Raw genomic sequence first — 22,799 nt, 5'->3', positions numbered from 1 at the left:
AAGTGATTTAATCTGGTCTGTGTGCAGGGCGCAGGGTTATAAAATAGTATTGAAAGTTTTAAGTACATTTCATTGCAGTTTTCCTCAACTATAAAATGTATCAAACCAACAGATTCAACACTTTCAGCTTCAGGAAATGCTTGAATCTCAGAAAAGCATATAATTGAGTGTACCTGAGGTATAGGACTATGTCTAATCAGTCGTCTGTGTAGGTGGGTAGTGTCAAGTGCCATTCATCTGCTTCCCCTGAGATCTCTGGAAACAAGAAGGAGGGGTAGTGGTAAGACAAAGATATATAACCATGTTGACCACTGAAGTACATGGTTAACAGCTTAATTATCTGGGTTCAGCTATCAGTCAGAAACAAACCTGTATAATTTAGACATCCTTTATAATTTACTATAGAAATGGCATAATGATAAGGACAGTGTTGCTAGAATTAGAATCTGCATTAAGTGTGTTTAATTTAATTTTTCTAATTATATTTCTAATAGCTTAAATATGTGCACTGATAAAATGGTTAGCCACCTGCATTTAAATGCCACCTGATGCGTTTATTTTGGAACAGTAGCAGATTGATATAATTTGAGCTCAAGTTCCTCTGAAAATTCATCTATTAATGGGTATTAAATTATTCTTTGTGTCTGTACTGAACATGAAGTTGTAGAGCTACTATCATTGTGGGAATCACTGTTAAATGTTTTAAATCTGAAAACACCTATCGTATTTTTGAACTCCATTTAAGGGGTCTATTTAATTAAAAATTTAAAGTTGCATTGACATTTTTCTATGGACCTTTTATGCTGGAATAGTGCATTAAAAATCCATTAAATTTAAATGTTTGCATAGCGTATGTGGGGAAGGTTAGGTGAGTATGCAGTATATATACAGGGTATGTAAAAATCCATCAGTATTTTTATTATAGTGTAATTTCCAGATGATATTTCATAGGTATCATCTTACTGTTGATTTATCACATTATCTTAATAGCAAACAGTATAGATAACTGTATGTTGCAACTTTGATAATATCTGCTTGTTTTCAAATATTTAGAACTTTCTGAAGAATTTCCCTTTTCAGCCAAAATTTTACACATTTGGGGTTTTACACTTTGGGGTTTACCTTGCATCATTCAAAAAAGGTTTGGAAAAAATATGAAAAAACTCTCATCTTTGAAATGAAAAATAAATGAAAGTAAATGAAAATTGGCTTAAATTTTAAAAATTGATACATTCTGAGTAGCTAATCCCATGAGAACATATTTCCAGACCAGTTTGCAGTAAGAAATATGTGAAAAATAAAATGATTTAAAAAAATGTTTTTTTTAAATCAAACTGACTAAATTTCATGAACACAGACCTATGCTATTATTTACAGAGCTACAAAAAACATAAATCCATAAAATCAGTGTTAGATATATGTTTATTTGGGCTGCCATTTTACAGTTTATTTCCAGAGTCGCATGTATGTTTTGACTATACAGTAGTGAAAGTTCACAGGGAATGCAACAGAGAGATTAATGTGTTAATATTTTTTTTTAAACAAAGAGAAATTAAGTGTAAAAACTCAGATTAATGTAATATTTAAGTTACAATTTTAAACACTGAAATATCAGGAATTGGAAAAAATAGGGTTTTCACAGGAACTTTAACTTTCCCAATTTTTTCCCTCCTTTATGTCATTTCAGTCACTCAGATTGTACAGATGTGATTGAGGGTTTCATTTTGTCCAGGGACCATTTTTGGATTACTTTTGTAGTTATGCTTTTAAATATATTTTACCTTAATTCACAATGGGTGGGATTTTCAGAAGTACTCATCATTGGCCTAAACTCTACTGCCAGTGAAGACAAGGGTTAAACTCTCATTAACTTCCTGGGAACAGAGTGAGACTAATGCTGAGTGCTTTTGAAAATTCCAAAATTTTAAATTTAATTTTTAAAAATGCAGAAGTAAAAACTATAAGTGCTTGCAGTTAGATAGCCTCAGTATTTGCAACACTGAATGCATTATCAATAGTAAATATAGGAAACAAACAAACAAAAAATACTGCCAGAGCTTGGGTAACCTCTTAGATATAAATAACTCTTTATTTTAACAGAAACTAGCAAATTTTTACTGACCACCACTGTGAGTGTTCTGTAATGTGTACTGGTACAGATCTATGGTTTGCAGTAGCTTTTAGTGTATAAATAACTTAGGTAGGTATGATTGTTAAATAACAAGTTGAGCTTGAATAAGCAAGATAAAGAAGCATGAACTGATGGAGGATGGTATGAACCTGGAATGTTTGAGGGACTGTGTAAAACTCTGAATAAAATATGTTGAGTCAATCAAGAGGCATCATGGGCAAATAAGTGACTACGGATACGTCTACACTGCAAAAAAAATACCTACAGCAGCAAGTCTCAGAACCCAGGTCAACTGACTCGGGCTTGCGAAGCTTGTGCTATGGGGCTAAAATAGTAGTGTTGACATTCGGGCTTGGGCTGGAGCCGGGGCTCTGAGCCCCACCCACCTCTTTTAAGTGCTATGTTCTATATACTAATGTTAATAGGAAGAAGGACTCTCCCAATCAGATGTACTCATGGTTGGTTGACGTACTTTATATGTAAAGAAAAGTGCACTAGGGGATAAAAGTGTATGGCTAAAGTGTCTGTGTGTGTGTGTTGTTTTCCCACTAGTTTACTTTGTTAGATCCTAAACAATATGAGACTTAGTCACTAGACACATACCACAGTCCTTTGTAAAAACTGTCATTGCCTGCTTGTTAAAAGATCCTATTTCTGCACATCCTTGACAAACACTTTTATAATGCTTCATTATAATAGGCATCTCAAAGACAAGTGATATGTGCAAGTACAAGAAAATGAAATCAGTATTTAATTACTAAATTTTCTACCTCTAAAATAAAAAAGCTTAAATAATTCAGTTTGATTTGGTCTAATTAGCCTGATTTCCTAGTATTTAGCCCTAATTATGTGATACATAAGCCCTAATTATGTGGTACGTATACAGTGTGTTCTCTAAAGTTAAAGATCAGAACGGATACTGTCTTAAATGATAAACTATGTTAAATTATTAATTATAATTAATCTTACAAAATAGGCATAATTAGCTTAAGTACTTCAGATATTATACTTAACACATTACACATTATATGAAAGGTTTGAGCATTTTAAAAATACTGTACCAAAAGGAAGATATTGGTAAGTGCTATGATTTTATTGAGTACAGCTTAACTGATGTCTCACTGTTGTCAAAACATATCTGGCCTTTATTGCGGTAAAGGTATGTTTGTTTTAACTCATTAAATGCCATACCCCATGTGACTTGATGAGTATGGCTTAACCATTTTTACTTTTATCAGTTTTTCTTCTTAATATACTACAGTGTATAAGTCATTAGGGATTTTTTTGTTGTCTTCATTAAGGTCATTTTAGATTTCATTGCATCCAGCTGATACAATGAGTGCAGCTAGAATTGTGCACTCTTTAATTTTTTTTTTACTGTAACAGGTAGAGGAATAGGAATATGTCTTATTACTTTGTTGTTGTCTCAGTATATGTTAATATGTGTCCCTGGCAGAATATGAGGAAAAAATCGTTTTAAAAATATGATTTGAGGCCTTGTAGCTTTTTGTCTCTTCAACCATTTGTCTGAAAAATAGGACAATTTTCTGACGCCTCATGAAATGGCTAGGTAGTACAGCCTTAAAATATATTTTCACCTGGTCCACATGTGACTTAATTCAACTCATATGTCTGGTGGTCTTGGTCTACTGTAAGGTGACCAACTTTCTAATTTGTGAAAACTGGACACTGAGAGCTGGAACCTCCCACCGCCCCCTACTTCGCCTCTTCCCCCTAAGGCCCCACCCCTGCTCCACTTATTCCTCCTAAGGCCCCGCCACTGCTCCTCTTCCCCCACCCCATCACTCGCTGCTCTCTCCACTGGCTAAGCAGGGCTCTGGGTTGGAGGGGTGACTTGGGCAGGATATTCAAGGGAGGCCGTGGTCTGGGAGTGGAGGGGTGACTGGGGCAGGATGGGGGACAGCTTCCTGGGGGTGGGGCACAAAGGAGGCTGATAAGAGGGACCTGGCAGTGAGTCTGACCACTGGCCCCACTCCTCAAATGCCTCTCGCACTTCAGGATCCCTCCCCCTGGACACCAGCTGCTGGTACCTCTCTCCAACCGAGCTGGGAAGTTCCTGACTGCTTCTCCAGCTCCAGCAGCAGCTGCTCTTCCTGCCTTCCCAGCAGCGGAACAGCAGCCAATTGTGGGCAGTTATTCAGGTAACCGGACTTTTGGTGCCAGGTCCCCTTTTTGACCGGACTTTCCAGTTGAAGGATACCTGGCAACCCTAGTTTACTGCTCAGTGGATGTTTGTACACAGCCACTACACTGTTTGGCACCACTGTCGGTCTCTGTGAAGGAGATGCTGAGGACTGGAATGAATAATGGTGCTGAAGAATAGGATTCAGGTGTATTTGCAGAAGTGCAAGTATCTTGTGCTACAGTTTGTCTATGTTTTGCCAGGTTCTAAAACTAAATATTTAACCTTTTAATTACTGTAGGACTAAGTTTGTGTCTTTGCAAGCAGTTTTAACATGCTGTCTGTTGAAAGCAGTAAAATGTCCATATGCGTTGGGGTGAAATCCTGGCCTGACTGAAGTCAATGGGAATTTTGCAATGGACTTCAGTGGAGCTAGTATTTCACCTTAGATGTGTCTTAGCATTCAACTGCTTTAAATAGATGTTGAGTAAAACTTAGCTGAAATACAGGCAGGAGTGAAGAGGTTAAATGGTGTTTTGTGTCTGTGAGGAATACCTCTTAGCAATTGTCTTTCTTAGCTTAAAGAAGATACAAACAAAATTAATAAGGTATGCGTGTTGTTCCTTTGGAAAATGCACTTTAGAGAGATGAAGTGTAACAGAGAGTTTGCAAAGTTAAGCTGAAATTATTGTGAGATTTCTTGTGCTTCATGCTTCTGGTTAAGTCAGAAGTTTGTGAGAACAACTTCTTTCATGTCATTTCAGCAATGTTGCTTCTGATCAGCACCGGGAAGTGCAGATATATGCAGCAATAAAAATGATAGAATGATCAAAAGTCATTTGAAACTTAAAAATAAAGTGTAATCCATTTTTGGTAGAAATTTGGGTGGGAGGGTAGTGAGGGTGTTTTATTAATTTATTAATTTTTACAAACCAGTACACCCATTCTTAAACTCAGTGTAGTTGATTTATAGTACTTCCTCCAAATTCTGGCAGTAAAGGTATTAGTTTATATAATGAAACGTTCTAATGAATTCACTTCTAAAGCAACAATAGAAAGACTCTTTTTCTCTTTTCCTATTTAAAAAAAAAAATTTACTGTAGAGATTAGACAAGGATATGTTTCAAAGTGCTGTGTGATGGGAGGTTGTGTGGCTAAAACCCATTGCAGCTCTTTGACAATGTACCCTCATTGTACAGTGGACCCCGAGTACTTATTTTTCAGTAATCAGATCCATGCACATTTTTGTGTTTGCAAGTGCGAAATTCATAAGTTGCGCACACATGTAGCTAGATGGTGGGCTACCTACCTAAGTAATGTGCAAATCTTTACTTAGGCACACAAACCAAGCTACTGAAAATCATGACCTGCTGTTTAAGATGGGGTCTTTTATGTGCATTACTTTTTGGTTTCCTATATAACTGCAACCAACTCACAACTGAGAAACTGGAGGACTCTATCCTGAGAAGCACTGACTTTGAAAAAGATTTGGGGGTCATGGTGGAGAATCAGCTGAACAGTTGCATAGACCGGGAAATCTTGAATAGCAGTAGAGAGGTTATTTTACTTCTGTATTTGCACCGGTGCAACCACATCTGGAATCTGGTGTTCAGTTCTGGTGGCCACAATTCGAGAAGGAGCTTGATAAATTGGAGAGGGTTTAGACAAGAGCCATGAGACTAGGTAAAGAATTAGGAAACATGCCTTATAATGATAGACTCAGAGTATGTCTACACTACAATTAAAAATCTGAGGCTGGCCTATGCCAGCTGACTTGGGCTTGTGGGGCTCGGGCTAAGGGGCTGTTTAATGGCAGTGTAGACATTTGAGCTCTGGCTGGAGCGCAGTCTGTAGGACTCTGTGAGGTGGGAGGGTCCCAGAGCTTGGGCTGCAGTCTCAGCCTGAATGTGTACACTGCAAATAAACAGCCCCTTAGTCTAACCCACACGAGCCTGAATCAGCTGGCAAGGGCCAGCCATAGGTTTCTAATTGCAGTGTAGACATACCCTAAGAGCTCAATCTATTTAGCTTAACAAAGAGAAGGTTACGAGTTGACTTGATTACAGTCTATAAGTACCTACAAATATGTGTTCCCCAAATTTTAATAATGGGCTCTTCATTCTAGCAGCGAAATTTATAATACAATACAATGGCTGGAAGTTAAAGCTAGACAAATTAAGACTGAAAATAAAGTGTAAATTTTGAACAGTGAGAGTAACTGACAATTGGAACAATTTACCAAGAGTCATGGTGAATTCTCCATCACTGACCATTTTTAAAGCAAGGTTGGATGTTTTTCTAAAAGATCTGCTCTAGGAATTATTTGGGGAAGTTCTATTGCCTTTGTTATACTGGAGGTCAGACTAATCATCACAATGGTTCCTTCTGGCCTTAGAATCTATGAATCTATTAAACTGACTTGAGAAGAGAATTCCTATCACCGTAACATAATGGATATACTACATAACAAATCTCTATATATTTTATGGATTTTTATCAATGCAAAAATTTAATTGTAAAAGTTGTATGTGGTGAGTTGTTGGAAGTGAACGGGGGAAACATGCTGTAGACTGTGTTCACAGTTGAGACTGGATAAAATGTTCAAAAGCATCTAAATGTCAGACTACAGTTTTGATCGGGCAAGATGCTCTGTGCGGGTAGAATCTTATGTCTGTGGGGATCACCATTGATTTTAATGGGGGTCCATAGGGGTGTAGGGTTCCTACTGCATGTTGGAGGCCTAAGATAGTTAAGGAATATATTTATATATGTGTATATACATAAAATCTGTTACTAATTTATTTATTTATTATTTATTTAGTGAAATCCAAAATGGACTTAAATGATGTTGGTTTTCCTCTCCAGTGAAAAAATAAATCACGGACAGGAGACAGGCATACTATTGTGCATTAGGCATTTTTCAAATGTATATTCCAAGACCTGTCTAAAATTTTGCTGTGGAGAGACTTGAGAGAATTCTGGTGTATGCTCTCTCATCACACCTTCACAGTCTGTTACTAACAAAATGATACTTTCTAGTTCTAATGAATCCTGATCCTGCATCCTTACTCATCGTTATTATTCATTTTTTTTTAATGATAACACCTAGGTGCCAGGGCTAGGTATGACTTCATAAAATTATATGAAGGAGAGAGCCTCTGCCCCCAAAAGCTCACTATCTAAATGTATAGGCAATAGGTAAATAAAACAAACAGATGGGAGAAGTACAAGGAAACAATGAACGATACTGATCAGCATGAAAAACAGTGATCATGGCACACCAGCTGCTTACCATTGTCAAGTTTTTGTAGGTATTGCAAATAAGGGACAGTATGGGATGGTGCATATTTGTTAGAAAAAATTTAACATGAGCAATCAAGATTGACATTATTTGAAGGGGTCAGGATTCTCAATACCATATAAGAGAGTTAGGGCAGGGATAGGCCATGAAATGCCTCAGATGTGAAGATGGGTAGTTTGTGACTGATGCAGTGGAGAAGATGGGAGAGAGGGCCAAGTATGAGATGATGCTCAGTCAGATTACATGCCTGAATGGCAGGGAGGATAATGACTGAGAAAGGAAGGTGGGGGGTAGGCCTTAAGGGCAGAGACTGAGAGCTCTATTTGAGCATGTTGAGCTCATGTGAATAGGCCTTAGCTGTACAAGGAGACCCACTTGAGGTTAAAACCAAAAAGTTCAGGTATTTAAAAACAAAGAAACCACACTCCAAGGCTTCAGTCTTGCAATGAGTTCTGCCAGGACAGAACTTTCATTGGGACTTCACATAGATGCAGATGTGTGTCTGTTTGGAGCTCTTTGGAGCACTGGGACATAAATCATTACTACACCTCTACCCCGATATAATGCAACCCGATATAAAACGAATTCGGATATAACGCGGTAAAGCAGCGCTCTGGGGGGGTGGGCGGGGCTGCGCACTCTGGTGGATCAAATCAAGTTCGATATAACGCGGTTTCACCTATAACGCAGTAAGATTTTTTGTTTCCCGAGGACAGCGTTATATCAGGGTAGAGGTATACTTCTAGGCTTCCCAGTGTGTCCTGTGTTGTTTCCGACTATGAAGTAAATTTTTTGGAGCAGGAAACATATTATTATGTCTTTGCAGATGTTAAATAAAAAATTCTGGGTAGAGTTTTACACAGAACTTATATAATGCTAAGGCTGAAGGAAAACAATAACATTTTGAGCTCTAAAAATTTGTTCTTGATCCAAATTGGGCTGAGACTTTTTGTGAAACAAGGCAGAGACTGACTCTACATAGCCCAGTAGTTGGGATGCTGGCCAGGGATTTGAGAGACCCAGCTTTAAGTCCCCATTCTGCAGGATTCAGAACAGAATTTTTCATCTCAGATCACTCAGAATCAGGGACTAGAACCTATATTTTCAACATCCCAGGCCACTACTCTGACCCCTGGGAATATAGAAAGTGTGTCTGTCTGTCTGTCTCTCTCTTTTCCCCCTCCCAATCCCCCAAATCTTCTGTTAAAACTGATACATTTGTTTTGATGAAACAGCATTTTTTGATGGAACAGAATGTAATCTTTTTTTTTACCAGCTGTATTAATAATGTACAATGAAAACATGCATGGAATTAATAGGAACATAAACACATTGTGTATTTATGTTAGGAACAGAACCATATGGATATATGTTGAGTTCAGTTACTTTACTTGGTAATAGGTAACTTCTTGTTTTTACTTGGTAATGAAATTCATATTAAGTGTTGCTAGGTTTAGCAGTACATAGGGACAGATTCTCTACTGTCATTTGCCTCCCTGCAATGTGGGCATAAAATGTTACTATTCTGCTTTGCTATGTTTTTACATTCATTTTGCACAAGTGTAAGTGACCACACAAAGTCCAAGAGAGTAGAGAATCAGGCCCATAGTATTCTGTACCTGAGTTGTCTGCTATTGATATACCCTGAAAACATATTTAGTGGTGCAAGGTAACGTCCTCATCCTCACAACTATAGAATGTATTCACTGTAGGACATAGTGGGGGGTTTACTTTCCTATGACTTAATCTCAAGAATTCCACAAATAATAAATCCTTTACTTTGTCTTTAGAAACCAACTTGAAGATTGTTAGAAGATTAAATTGACTTAGTTGCTTGTTGGGTTCCCAAACCTCCTAGTTTGTGCAGTGCAAACAGTAGCATTAAGCATATCACCATAGCTGGATTATGGAAATACCATAGCTCATGCACATTGAGTAAACATTGAATCATTTTATACATGTTCAGTTTCCAGTTAAGTTCTCAAACCAAACTGTTACTCTTTTTTTCTTTTTATTGTGCTGGTGGCCTTCTATCTGCTCCACGCCACACTTGCTGTTTTCTCACCTTGTAGTGATTGTACATTTGCATAATGGAACAAACATCTTAAATGATATTGTCTTCAAATATTACATGAAAACATAGGATTTGCCATGCTGGAACAGACTATAGGTCTACCTAGCCTTGAATCCTGCCTCTAGCAGTAGCCAGTAACTGATACTTCTTAGCCATATTGCTTCTACCACCATAATGCACCTACCAGTTATGCAATGCCATTCTATTATGGACAAAGAGGAGGGGGGAAAAATGCTTTCCAGGTATATGCAATAATCAGCTCAATTATTTTATTTCCTGACGCAAAATAGTCTTTTTTATCTAATTAAACCATTCTTACGGTGAATGTTTGATTTATTAGAGCTCTGATGGCCAACTGTGACCAAGTGGCTCTTCCTATATTTCACTACTTTCACGTGTACAGTAAAATAAATAGTTTATTTGAACTGGGGAAAATGCCTCTCCTGGGCTCTGATCAGTTCAACCCTTGTGCATGCATTGTGTTATCAGGTAGGTGTAGCATGCATGTGATAAAAAGATAAGGACTTTTAAATGTAGCTTGATGTTATTGAGGAGTAGTGGTGGGTGAATCTCAGGTTTTACAAGTGTGGTTTGAATGTTTCCTCTTCCTCCCTCTCTTTCACTTATTGCAATGGTGTAATCCCTAAGTTTTTCTCTGTATCAGTCTCTTTTCATTTCCACAGCTTCCCAGACCTGATCCACAGCCCTTCCTCCAGATATTGGTTGAAAACATCAACAAAAAAATCAAATTTGGTTCAGCTGTTGTTCAGCTGGTTCTTACCTAGATGAGATTGCACAATTTTTCTATAAAATGTTTTTCATTATAATCCTGCTAACATACTTCATTTACTGAAGATAGTTATAATGTGTTGTCAAGAAGTGTATTTTGCATTTTGAAAGCTTTTGGGATAAAAATCTCTCTCAAAAGTAGCCATAATTGCAGAGTAATAAATAATCCTCAAGGGATGCCATCAGTTAGAGTTTAGGGTGGGCAAGAACTGCTGGATGGGGTTATAGGTCTTCAATATTCATATATTTTTTGATTTTCTCTTCAGAAAGAGCCCCTGTAGAAGGAGATGGTCTGATGCAGAGAGAATCAGTAGAACGAAGATCATGGGGCTCTACTAAGACTGTATCTTCTATCAGTGTAAACACTGATAGAAGCTGTAGGTTTATTGGTACATTCATCCTTGAAAATACGAAAAATGTTACTTACTACACATTTTCTGACACATTACAGAGTCTTAATTCACTAAACACAATGGGTGTACACTGTACAGGGTCATTATATAGTTTTTCATTCTAAAATTATATCTGGAATGAGACTGTGCTTTAAAACTCCTCTGAAATCAACTTCTGATACACTTTTATTGACAGCTTCTTACTTATGTTACCATTACTGTAAATAATAAATGACCCTCTTATTATGACTATTTCATACATAAGATCCCTTTCTAAGGAAAATACTGATGCAAAACCTAGGCCCTGATTATGCAATCTGCTTTGTGCAAGTGGATCCCCACGTCTGCATTAAGCACCATTGAAGTCAGTGGAACTCCACACGCGTGCTGGGATCTGCCTTTGCAGAGCAGCTTGTGGAATTGGTGCCACAGCTTTAAAGGATCTGTGGGCTTTTTCCTTTTTAGTGCAAATATTGTATTGAATTTTCAAACATACAGTAATATAAACAATATAAAAACACATATGCACAAGATAATGAAAAGCAAACATTATATGAAAATACAAGTAATAGGGGTATATTTTCAGATCACACAAATCCTTCCTTTCTTTTTCATTCCCCCCCCCCCATTTATGATATGTGCCTATTGTCCACCTCTGGGCTTGATTAAAAACAACATAGTGCATCAGCCAAACTATGGCTCCAGTGCTGCAAGATGTTGCATGTGGTCAGACTCCCTTAGCACAGGAAGCCCCATTGAAATAAATAGCCCTATCAAGGCATGACTCCACTGAGTGGAGTAAGGCTCCATGTGATGTAGGAATCTGCCTTTATGAAACAACTTGTAAGATTGGGGCATGGGGTCTGTGTTAACTAATGCAGCATAAACAGCTCTCAGTTATATCCGGGTATTGTGTTGTCTGGCATGTTCTGTCGTCTGTCGAGTCTTGTGTTTCTGTGCCTGTTCAAAGATACCTATAATTTATATAGGAAGACTTCATAGTTAGCCATACATTCTCTATATTTGGTTGAACAGAAGAATATATGACTTGCTGCCTATTTATATGAAATGTATATGTCCTTTCCCCACTATGGTTTCTTCCTAGGATTCCATAATATAAAATTTTCACAAGTTTCTTGATTCCCTCCCTCGCCCCCCCCCCCCCAGTGTGTATCTATTTTTTGCAGGGCCAGCTCTAACTTTTTTGCCTCCCCAGGCAAAAAAGAAGAGCACCGCCCTGCCGAAATCCCTGCCCTCCCCCCAGCGTCGCACTGCCTGAAGCCCCGCCCCCCCGAGCGCCACACCGCTGAACCACAAAAAAATTAAATAAAAAACGGAGCGCCGCCCCGCCCCAAGGTGCTGCCCCAAGCACGTGGTTGGTCAGCTGGTGCCTGGAGCTGGCCCTGATTTTTTGTATGTGTGTGTATAGCTGAGCGGAGTAATAAAAAGACTTGATTTGTCCTGTCAATTAAGCATAACTATCTAAGTAGACATTTGTTAATCAAATTCTTACAGTCTTTTCATATGGCCTGGGTAATGATTTAACAGTGGTACGGCTTATATAATTTAGTGAAATATCAAGTTTTAGCTGTAACCCTGTGATTGTTCTGCATTCTCCCTCTCTCTCTCTCTCTCTAAACCAAAAGTGAAATGTTGATATGCAGAACAACAACATGGTAAATTATTGAAGGACATTCATAGATCACAGTGAACAATGTTCACTTTATTTAATTTTGCAGGAGGCCAGTTGGCTCAGTGCTTCTTATACTGTAATATATGGACCTTTTAGTTAGGCATGATGTAAAATGGGGAGATATGCAGCAGTTTGGGGCTGTTTAACAGTGAATGGGGCTAGAAGACTAGAATGGTTCAGAATGAGCATGAGCCTTTCAGACATGTGGAGCACTGAAACTCCAGTTGAACTTAATGGGAACAGTGGATGCTCAGCATCCTTACTGTATAAGATCCCTTCTGGAGGCCATGGTCAATTTTTCAATTGCAGGGCTATATTAACAACGGGTCACATCGTTTCAGAGAAAATTGTTTGACATTATGGTGTTTTAATGCTTTCTAATTTCTGCCCCAAAACTATTTTTAAAAGGAAAATTAGTTACTGTTAAATCTTTGAAAACTGAACTCAAAGTGTATTAAAGGAAATCCATTTAAAGCCTAGGGAAGTACCTGATACAAACTTTTTTTTTTTTAGGATGATTCACTCTCAAGACACAGTTACTAGCATAGACATCAAATGGGAGTGCAAAATTTCAAAATAATTTAGGTTTAAGTGAGAAAACGATACTTCTTTATAAATAACTAGCAGTTTCATTCTGTTTTAAGAAATAAAGAAAATAAAATTCTGCCTCCCATCACTTTTAGCATCCTGGATTTTAAAGTCACAGATTTATTTACCTAAATATTTTTCGTGCATATTTTTTGTGTTAGATTATAGGCTTTATGATCTCCTCTTTGTTCCCATGCAGTATTGCACTGCGCTACCATGTTGCATGTATATACATACCATTTAATTTGTTGTTTGTTGTATAAAATGATTGAATATAACAAAGATTTTGCTGTGAAGTGAAACTACATACAGAAAATTATATAAAGTAATACACAAAGGAATTTTTAAAATCTTAGTTTAATTTTTTTCTGCATTACTACATTAAAAAAATCTGCCCCTTTGTCTGACTAATGTTAGTTTGATGATTATACTAATATTAACTGCTTTACTTGAGTAAGCAAAGAAGAAGTAAAATACCAGTCAGACCAGCTGCTAATTCACAGAGTGTAGTACTATGGTTATTAAAAATACCCCAAAGATGTACCTTTGTGGTTCAGTCTTTTGAATTAGAATCAGAATATTAATTTAGGCCTGAAGCATGATTAAACATTGGAAGGCCCCTTAAGAGTTTTCTCCAAATTTTCTTGGATTTCTCTTTATTGGGTCTTCCTGGACTCTGTTTAGCTCTGTAATTGCTTTGCTCCTTTGTTGATAGGTTAAAGCACAATGTGATTTTCTCCATGCCATAATATTTAAGAGAACGGCTCAATGTTTCACATGTATGTGTGCAGCTGAGACACAGAAAGACATAGCAAGGGGAGTGGGCTTTTTTCCCCAGTGTGTAAGAAATTATGCAGCAGGAAATAAACATGGCCTATCCATGAAAAAGAAAGGCACCCTGAACAGAAAGGGTTTTCTCTGAAGAAACTGCACTGATGCATAGTGAGGCTGAGGGAATAAACCACTGCTCACATGTATTTCGGGTCTTTATAACCTTCATAGCCAGCTAACTACTGCAGGGTATTGCACGCTGCTAGAACTCCAACGTGGAGTTTGGCCCCTATGGATTTGCTCTGTGTGTGATCCAGTGCTTCCAACACACACGCTCTTCTCTTCTGTTCTATGATGTGATGGGAAGACCCACCATTGAGATACTTGTTCACCAGAGTCTGGGCTGGCTGTGCAATGGTATTGTTATGTTTATGGTACTCTTGGCCTTATGTGCTTGTGTAAGTGGCTAAGATTTTGGGCCTTTAGACTTTATGTAACAAGAGGAGATATGCCTATTTTTTCCCCAAAAAGTACATTTGCCTTAAAAGGTATAGATACCTGTCAGCCAGAAGTTTTGTTGATAAATGGAAGAGTTTTGCTAAATAGAAGGGTTTTTATTTAAGCACTAGTCATCCTCCCCTCATCTCCACACTTTTTCATAGTTGCCAGTTAGTCCATTTTCCCAAAAGGAAAACGCTTCACAAATTTTTAAAAATAAAAATAAAGAAAGTTTTAAATGGAGCTGTCAAAATACTCCCTTCGTACACGTACAGACAAAAGTATCATCTGGCATGGCAGGGGGAGAAAAAAGGCAGGGGTCAGGAATCTGATGCTCTGCACAAAAAAATAAAATACCGAGCCCAATCCTGCAGGAATTATGTAAGCAAAACTCCCAGTGAAACCAATGGAAATTTTTCCTAAATGCAAGAGTAGACCTTACATTTTGTTTTTTCTATGGCATGAGAAAGGACTACATAAGAAAAAAACAGAGAAGACCACTTATGGTCATCCCTCCCAAAACAATTTACCAAAAAGAAAAAAAAATGGCCAAGAAGCTTAGCTGAAAATTAGACATGTAGGATAGAGAAAAGAAAAGAGGCAAGGGCTAAACCTGAGGTCAGCAGTGAAACCAACAAAATAGCAGCAGCAGCAGCATCACAGTGTTTTGCATTTGTCAGAATTTCAGATGAAAACTTGGCTAGACGTTAGTACAATGCATTCGTATATTTTTATTTTGGTGAAAAATATAAAACTAAAAGACGATATTATCATTTAAACTTTTAAGAAGGTTTTAAAAATACATATTCTAAAGTGAATGTGCAGCTCTCATTAATGATGAGAGAGACGTACATGCATTACTTAGTGATACATAATAGGTCTGAAATGCATACTTTTTTGCTATGGAGAGATAATTTATATATTTCACTACTGATGGTCTAAAATGTTGGCCAAAATGCCAATGAGGTTTGAAATTGCATATGATTCAGAGATTATATAATTAATCAGGAAGGTAATAATCTCTTTCTACATATACGTACCATAGTATCCGAGGACCTCTCAATCTTTAAACAGCCCTGTGTAGTACAGAAGCATTATTATCCCTGTTTTACTGATAGAAGAACTGAGTCATGAACAACTCAAATGGGGGACTGAGCCTTCAAAATTTTTGGCCCTAAGTGACTTGCCCTAGGTCACACAAGAAATCTGTAGCAGTGCAAGGAATTGAGCCTCAGTCTCCCAAGTTAGTGTCCTAACCACAGGACCACCCTTCTTCTCCTCGTACATGATGTTCGTAAGATTGTGCCTTGAATATTATGTACAATTAAAGCAATGAAAAGACCGAGAGACTGGTTTTTAATAAAAGTTGAAAAGAACTAATATATTATCTTTAAAATATACTATTATGTCTTTGTCTAAACAACTGTAAAGAGAGCGTATGTTAATTAGGTACAAATACTCCTCAAGCAGAGGAGGAATTGTTAAGGAGGGACCAAGGGGGCATAATCAGGAGTAATGGGATAAAATTGAACAAAGGGAAATTCAGGCTGATTATAATTTACTAACATGAAATTTGCATGGCTCATTAGGACCAACCAATCATTGTGAGGTGCACCTGCCATGGTCTGATTGTTTCATAGCGTGTTACACTTCACATATTCATTTCAATAATACATTTTTGCTAGAATATATTTAATATAAATTACCGTTTGCTTAGGACATTTATTGGAAGGCCTCTTCTTATTGACCAGCTTCTGAACTCTTATTCACATTGAGTATTTTCTTACTCCTTGAGTGGTCCCATTGGAGTCGATGAGCTTATTCAAGAAGTAAGGTACTACTCAATGTGAATAAGAATATTAGAATTTGATCATAAAGCTTTGTGATAATCACATTGAGATGATTAGAATAAATTTCTGATTTCAGTCCAGAATTAATAAGATCAGTAAAATCTTTAATAAGATGTCTGTGATCTCAGGAACAATCTGAAAAATATTGTATTTGACAGTCTTCAATTGCAAATTCCAACAGGAACTGATGAGCATAGCTAGGCTAAGCTGAAATGAATCCAGTGCTGAGTATCACTGTGGTAGCACAAAAAAGAGCAATAAGTACTAATGGTATTGAAGTGAAGATGCATATCATCAATATAAAGATTGAACTAACTACTTGGTGACAAATTGTTTCACAAAGATAGCAAGGACACACACACACACACACGTAATAGATGAAGGAGGCAGCACTATGGCATGTCAGAAAAAACAGTACAGTGACAGTAGATTTAAATCCTTCCAGAAAGATAGAACATATTACAACTGCACAAAATATACTTAGAACTAAAAAGGAGAATTGACCTGAATAGGATACTAAAGATTCTAACCGGACCTTTAATAGGTCCAGCAAGATGCAATGGTCCATTGTATTAATTACTATACTGAGACCTAGGCAAAAGGTCATTTAATATTGATGCAAAGACTGTCTAAACTTTGAATGAGAATTTCCATGAGTTCCCTTGGAAGATAAATGCGAATGGATCTGGTAGGCAGACTTTGGTCAAAAAGTCAAAGAAAGGTTTGATTATCATTTGCCATTATTACATTGTAATCTAGGGATTTTTTTTCTTTAAAATGTAGTAATAGTTATTTGATTTTGAAGAAGCAAGATAGAGAGACTGATGAAAGAGACTGTAAATAATAATAATCACAGGTAAAGCATTAAGAGTTTTGAAATAAAGTAACCCAAGAAGCATGTTATTTCTATTAGAAATAATTGGACTGAATAGTGTAGATATTCATTTCTCAACCAGATTGAATAATAGTGCTAAACTCACTCAGATTATTAGAGATGGACCCAGAATGTACCAATTGGCAGTGGGATTTGAAATTGACAATGTGTTTTTAAAGTAGAACAGATTTATTATTAAATGTACAAAACAGCATGAACTTCAGGAGACGTGTCTCTGAGGCATAGTGCTTCCTAGGACTCCTGGAGATTAGTTACTGTGCAAAGCTTTAGGAGGCTGCAGCGTGTTCCTCTTTGTGGCTGGACAGTCAGCCTTTCTGGCTGGTGAGTACTGGGTATGGTGTTTCTTCAGTGTGGTCAATGAGAATATTTCTGTTTTAATGGAAAGTGTGAATTTTGTAATAAGATTGGTGTTGGAATGGCACATGTGATTTCAAATTGTGATTTCCATAGTTTTTAATGCTTAGAGTTTTAGTGATGAGCCTTGCTTAGAGTTGCACTTAGCAACAGCCTTAGCTTAATTTAGGAATATTTCTCTTTTTTTGGAATATACACATTAGTGATGGAGATATTGAAAACTCCAGGATATGTGTTTTGGGTCACAGTTAAGCTTGTGAAATATGTAAGATGATTTTTGGTATTATCCTTAATCATTTGTACAAATCATAACCGTCTCTTAAATGGCTATTTCCAAGTTTTCCAGTGTATAGGCAGTTTATATTTGACTGTACAATTGTTAGTCTTTTATTTACAATTACATAATTATAACCAATATGTAATCATCTGAGAAACCTTAACAAGAAATTAACTGAGTTTTCTGCTGCCCTAGCAGAAATGCATGTTTTAAAAATGGTCACCCCATGCCATGGGCCATAAGTGATTTGGTGAGTCTTGAATGGCTTTATGATAACCAAGTTGAATTTCACCCTCACTGAGTAATGAAACAACTAAAAAATAATTCACAAATTGATTCTTAACAGAATGCACATTTTGAAATAAAAATTTAAAATACTTCCAATGTAACAATGTGTTGTAAATTAGCAAAGTGCATAAGCACACACCTAACATTAAGCAACATAAACTTCAGTATATTTAAACACCTTGATGAAACAGCCTAAATGCTGAGTGTATCACATATTGGGCAAGATAATGCATTCCTTGTACACCCAAACTTTGCACCGACTTGTCTTGGAATTTTGGATACACAAGGAATACCATATTCAGCCCCCTTTGCCCAAATTATTCTTTATTACAGCGATAAAATGTTTTGCTCCCATGAATGTATTTGTGGCCAAATAGATTTCAGAACAATTATGAAGTCAAAAATTGATTAAATGAAACTGGCCAGGTGAAAGAATATAGTAACTGGCTAGTTTTGAATTCTCAGTGTAGTCTGAAAACAATGTTTATGTAGAAAATACAAATATTATGCCTTATGTTCAAATGCAACTACAGCATTTAGCTGTATGAGTTTTCCCAGCAGTACTTCTCTTACTTTCTAATTTCCTTTTCTCTACTGTTATCCAAAATAGAAGATGTATTTTGGCATGACTGCCAGGGGTCTCTTAGGCTATTGCTAAAGAGAGACAGTGGTGTGGCAGAGCTAGCTACGGGCTGTAATGACTTTAGAAAGTTGCTTGATATAATTGTTGTTACATACTTCATATAATTCCAGTGGTTAATTTTATTCTGCATGTATAAATAAGATTCCATTGTGATTACTAGACACTCTTTCTTCATGTATTCCATATGATTACAGTATATTTCATTGAAGACTAAGATGAAGCTTACTTTGAGTTTTCTCCTGAAAGGACAATGACCATGCTGCACCTTTAGGTTGGGGAGGGAATTTGGCTCGCTGGCTGAATGAAGGGAACAGTGCTTTATGGCATGGGGCAGATGGGGGAGAGGTCAAACTGCTGCAGAAGGGGACAAGGGGCCAGTGTGATGACACTGACTCATCCCCTGGGAACCAGCAGGGCAGAAGGATTTAAAAGAGGCAGCCTGCATGGTGAAGCCCCCTTTTACATGGAGCAGCATGAAGCAGCACCCACTCTCTCTTCACTTTAGGTGGTGAAGAACCAGGTTTGGTCAAGATCTGCTGTGGGCATTGCACCAAGCACCCCTTTTTAGGAGGGCTGGGAAGGATTTTTTCCCTTGCTTACCAGATTGACCTAGGTGGAGTTGGGCTTTTTTCACCTTCCACTCCTTGGGAAGTAATTGAATGAACATGGGGTTACCTGCACTGTACACTTTTATCTGCCGGGTAGGCCCAGACATCTAATAATAAAGTTGTGGCCTGATTAAAACCATATCAAATGTGTCCTGTCCTCCTTTTGGTATAACCGGACAAAAAATGAACAGCATATGCTATGACGTCTAGAGTATTTCTACAGAGAGTAAATAACTCATAAGGTTGAATATTGTTGTTTCTTTTATTTAATCCTTCAGTACTTGATTACTGCATATTTAATTTTGACTGGAGCTGTTTAATCAGGTCCACATTAACTAGCTAAATAGTTGATTTTTTGGAATTCATAACACGTTATATAAAAGGTTAGGATGTTTCACAAGGATACAGACAGTGTCACTGCCTTCGGGGAAGCAACAACTTGATTTTCTTTTTTATTATTCAAGATTATAAAATTAATGATTAATGTTATGAACAACAATACTAATATAGTAATTCTGGAGTCTCACAATCTTCTTCTTCATACATTATCATTTTTCCATATGTGAACTGGAAAATCATTTTGAATGTGTAGAAGCAGATAAGTATGCTGGTCCTAGGCATCTTCTCGAGATTATTTACAAAATGCATAGATTTGAATCACTAGATCTAATTGACTTGTAACAGTATGCAGCATCAGTATGATTATTTTTTGAGTTATCTATATTAGGCTTGCTGCAAAGAAGACCGAATGTTATAGATTGACGGTGACGTCCCTGCCGCTTCAATTATGGCCCAGTGCCTTACTTAAGATGTATCTTTACTATTATATCCTTATTTGAGTTAGTGCCAGCGCAGCATGTCAGTGGTCAAATAAGGGAGGGAAGCTACAAGCCAGGCCTACTCAGCAGGGGAAAGTCCTGCAGGCCTGGTGATGCATGGCATCCTGCTGGGGAAGGTGTCAGAGAGAGGTCCACTCCAAGGACCACTGCTGTCACTCATAAACCTTCTAGAAGGTGGCAGCTCTCAGTAGGGGTGTAAATTCAAACAAAATACACTTAACTGTGTTTTTAGTTTTAGAGGAAGAAGGATTTGCAACTGTATTATAGAAAATCTGAACAGTTGCAGTCATTATTCAGAATCCTAGTAACATCTTCTGTAATATTCCTTCAAATGATTGAAAAATTAGGAAAACAATCTGATTCTGCATGTGAAAACAGCTATATATGATGCTTTAAGATCACTTAGCTCAACTATTTTAAGCAAACTCAAATTTCTAGGAAACTAATATTGACATATTTTAAATTTTGTTAATGCAAAAATGGTGGTGGGTATATGGTACTGCCTGGGAATGAAAGGTACATGTTAAATATTTTATTATGCCAAGCAATCTGTTTATTCTTATCATACATTTCTGTTTGAGCTCACATATGTAGTTTGCGCATCAGTGTGCTCTCTCTCATGAGTGCACATGGTCTCTGTAACCATGGGCTTGATTTAATATTTCCAAATAATATTAAACTGATGCTAGTATGGAAATAAGAGGATAAAGCTTGCAGTTTGCCATCTCTGCTTGGTAGATACAATGGAGATATTCTATTGTTGGTAAAACAACCAATGATTAGCAGCTACTATCCAGACACTTTCTGGGTCATACAGTGTGTAGTATTCTGGTCTATCCAAATGTAATTATACATCTCTGTTAAAGCACAGAAATAATGCTTACAATTTTAAAACATGCTTTTTTTCTAATACATTTTTCTAACCCTCTGTCTGCTTCTCTTTCTTTGTGGCTTTCTCCAAGTAGCTAGTGAAAGAGTGATCTATTAAGTATTCACATGATTAACTTAAAGGAACTGATGTTTCTGTTATTACCAGGCAGAATGCTCATTGAAATGAGTGGGAGGTCTGAAATAAAGCATAGATTGAAAAAATAATAAATTGCTCACCTTTGGCCTGACCCTAAAGGTGCTGAACATATGCAGTTGTTTTCTTACTGTGGGCCAAATCCTGCAGTTCCTACACAGAGAAAACTCTACCTGAAGACAGTTAACTGACTACTGAGAGCTGCTGAGCACCCACATCTTCCATTAATTTCACTAGGTGTGGGGAGTGCTTGAGCATCTTTCAGGATTGGCCACGTGGGAGTTTTGCCTGAATGAGGTCTAAGAAGTGTGAAGGAGGATTTAAGGATTTTCAACAAAGTATTTAAGCATGTACTTAAGTCCATCCCCGTCGAGCAAAGCATTAAAGTATGGGCTTAGTTTACAGCACATGTTTATGTCCATTGAATTTAATGGGGAATTAAGCACTTAGATCCTTAACCTTACAGGGATGTATTTAAGCATGTGCTTAGGTGCCCTGCTGAATTGGAGTTTTGGCATGATTTCTGCAGAACAAATTCTATATATCTAAAATGTTAGACCTTTTTTATTTGTTAGACTGTTCAGTATGCAATGTAACATATTTTAATCATTTAGGGGTCAGCATTTTGCTTCCCAAAAAGAAGTGGAATCTAATTGAGATACATATGTCTACACAGATGTGCAACATCAATACTACTAATGGGAGTTACATGCAGACCCCTGCATTCTTGGGGGGAGAGATACTTTTAAGAGTTGAATAATGTACTTTATTATAAAGTATAATATTACAAATGTCACATTTTGGAGAAAAAATTTAAATCAAATAGTTCTTAAACCAATAACAGTCCAGAAAATCTAGTTTCTCTACCTTTTATATGCCCTTCATATTGTTTTTTTTAATCCTTATATAAATATAGATTTAGAACATCATGACTGGAATTCCTAGGGGGGATTTTTGTGGCACTTTAGAGCAAAATGTGGTTGACACTTGTTCCGTGTTACCCTTGGGCTACAGTTTTGATCACAGACTGAATGGATTTATTCTTGTCAGCACAATGAATTTTACACTCATGTCACAGGTAAATTTTACAATCCTTTTTCATGTGCAAATGAAGCACAAATGAATTCACTTATTTTATAATATTTCAGCCAAGTTCTAAAAATAAAAAGAATCCTAACAGATAAAATACAGACTGGGGAGCAGTGCCCCTCTGCTCTTAGGCAATCCTGGGAAATTTATTGCAATACAAAGCATTGAAGCGTCTTTGAAATGAAATAGTAGTTGCACAAAACTCTAAACCATGGTGACTACATAACAGGTGCAATGATAGAGTACCCTTCCATTGGGTTAATTTTGACAAAGCAATTAGTAATCATTTCATGACCTCTCTGATTATAGTTAACAGGTATTGAAGAACATCATATAGCCTCTTTCAATTTTAAAACGTTTTTAAGTGTCCAAGCCCTTTTGCCCTGGTATTGGACACCAGTGACAGTTGCTTTGAATTTAAAAAAAAAATTGTATTCTGATCATAGAATCTCAAGAAGGTTAAACATAAATTAGTCATAAAGCCAATGAAACAGAGAGGAAATGATTACGCTTTATTATTATTATTTCAAAATTTCCAGTGTTTTAATCCTA

The sequence above is a fragment of the Trachemys scripta genome, chromosome 11 (assembly GCF_013100865.1).
Source record: "Trachemys scripta elegans isolate TJP31775 chromosome 11, CAS_Tse_1.0, whole genome shotgun sequence".
Classification (NCBI taxonomy): Eukaryota; Metazoa; Chordata; order Testudines; family Emydidae; genus Trachemys; species Trachemys scripta.
This window is presented reverse-complemented; position numbering follows the sequence as displayed.